Here is a 2,500-nt window from a genome sequence, read left to right as displayed (position 1 = left end):
AAGCCCCATCCAGCCCTGTGCCACCCGGGGGGTTCCAGGGTGCTGAGATGGCTGACGTTTTGCTCCGCTCACGACGGTCGCCGCGGCACGCAAGAACAGGCCAAAAACTGGCCAAAACAGCCCAAAAACGGGCCAAAACTGGCCATTTTTTGCTGCGCGAGCGAGCGGAGAGCGGCGAACAGCGAGCGAAGCGCGAGGCAGCACCGTCCCTGCTATACGAAAGCCCCATCCAGCCCTGTGCCACCCGGGGGGTTCCAGGGTGCTGAGATGGCTGACATTTTGCTCCGCTCACGACGGTCACCGCGCCACACAAGAACAGCCCAAAAACAGGCCAAAACAGCCCAAAAACGGGCCAAAACTGGCCATTTTTGGCTGCGCGAGCGAGCGGCGAGCGGCGAACAGCGAGCGAAGCGAGAGGCAGCACCGTCCCTGCTATACGAAAGCCCCATCCAGCCCTGTGCCACCCGGGGGGTTCCAGGGTGCTGAGATGGCTGACGTTTTGCTCCGCTCACGACGGTCACCGCACCACGCAAGAACAGGCCAAAAACTGGCCAAAACAGCCCAAAAACGGGCCAAAACTGGCCATTTTTGGCTGCGCGAGCGAGCGGCGAGCGGCGAACAGCGAGCGAAGCGAGAGGCAGCACCGTCCCTGCTATACGAAAGCCCCATCCAGCCCTGTGCCACCCGGGGGGTTCCAGGGTGCTGAGATGGCTGACGTTTTGCTCCGCTCTCGACGGTCACCGCGCAATGCAAGAACAGGCCAAAAACTGGCCAAAACGGCCCAAAAACGGGCCAAAACTGGCCATTTTTGGCTGCGCGAGCGGCGAGCGGCGGACAGCGAGCGAAGCGAGAGGCAGCACCGTCCCTGCTATACGAAAGCCCCATCCAGCCCTGTGCCACCCGGGGGGTTCCAGGGTGCTGAGATGGCTGACGTTTTGCTCCGCTCTCAACGGTCACCGCGCAATGCAAGAACAGGCCAAAAACTGGCCAAAACGGCCCAAAAACGGGCCAAAACTGGCCATTTTTGGCTGCGCGAGCGAGCGGCGAGCGGCGGACAGCGAGCGAAGCGAGAGGCAGCACCGTCCCTGCTATACGAAAGCCCCATCCAGCCCTGTGCCACCCGGGGGGTTCCAGGGTGCTGAGATGGCTGACGTTTTGCTCCGCTCTCGACGGTCACCGCGCAATGCAAGAACAGGCCAAAAACTGGCCAAAACGGCCCAAAAACGGGCCAAAACTGGCCATTTTTGGCTGCACGAGCGAGCGGCGAGCGGCGGACAGCGAGCGAAGCGAGAGGCAGCACCGTCCCTGCTATACGAAAGCCCCATCCAGCCCTGTGCCACCCGGGGGGTTCCAGGGTGCTGAGATGGCTGACGTTTTGCTCCGCTCTCGACGGTCACCGCGCAATGCAAGAACAGGCCAAAAACTGGCCAAAACGGCCCAAAAACGGGCCAAAACTGGCCATTTTTGGCTGCACGAGCGAGCGGCGAGCGGCGGACAGCGAGCGAAGCGAGAGGCAGCACCGTCCCTGCTATACGAAAGCCCCATCCAGCCCTGTGCCACCCGGGGGGTTCCAGGGTGCTGAGATGGCTGACGTTTTGCTCCGCTCTCGACGGTCACCGCGCAATGCAAGAACAGGCCAAAAACTGGCCAAAACGGCCCAAAAACGGGCCAAAACTGGCCATTTTTGGCTGCACGAGCGAGCGGCGAGCGGCGGACAGCGAGCGAAGCGAGAGGCAGCACCGTCCCTGCTATACGAAAGCCCCATCCAGCCCTGTGCCACCCGGGGGGTTCCAGGGTGCTGAGATGGCTGACGTTTTGCTCCGCTCTCGACGGTCACCGCGCAATGCAAGAACAGGCCAAAAACTGGCCAAAACGGCCCAAAAACGGGCCAAAACTGGCCATTTTTGGCTGCACGAGCGAGCGGCGAGCGGCGGACAGCGAGCGAAGCGAGAGGCAGCACCGTCCCTGCTATACGAAAGCCCCATCCAGCCCTGTGCCACCCGGGGGGTTCCAGGGTGCTGAGATGGCTGACGTTTTGCTCCGCTCTCGACGGTCACCGCGCAATGCAAGAACAGGCCAAAAACTGGCCAAAACGGCCCAAAAACGGGCCAAAACTGGCCATTTTTGGCTGCGCGAGCGAGCGGCGAGCGGCGGACAGCGAGCGAAGCGAGAGGCAGCACCGTCCCTGCTATATACGAAAGCCCCATCCAGCCCTGTGCCACCCGGGGGGTTCCAGGGTGCTGAGATGGCTGACGTTTTGCTCCGCTCACGACGGTCACCGCACCACGCAAGAACGGACCATAAACAGGCCAAAACAGCCCAAAAACGGGCCAAAACTGGTCATTTTTGGCTGCGCGAGCGAGCGGCGAGCGGCGAACAGCGAGCGAAGCGTGAGGCAGCACCGTCCCTGCTATACGAAAGCCCCATCCAGCCCTGTGCCACCCGGGGGGTTCCAGGGTGCTGAGATGGCTGACGTTTTGCTCCGCTCACGACGGTCACC

Source organism: Musa acuminata, unplaced genomic scaffold (genome assembly GCF_036884655.1).
Source record: "Musa acuminata AAA Group cultivar baxijiao unplaced genomic scaffold, Cavendish_Baxijiao_AAA HiC_scaffold_1126, whole genome shotgun sequence".
In the NCBI taxonomy this organism is placed as follows: Eukaryota; Viridiplantae; Streptophyta; class Magnoliopsida; order Zingiberales; family Musaceae; genus Musa; species Musa acuminata.
Note: the sequence above shows the minus strand (reverse complement) of the source record.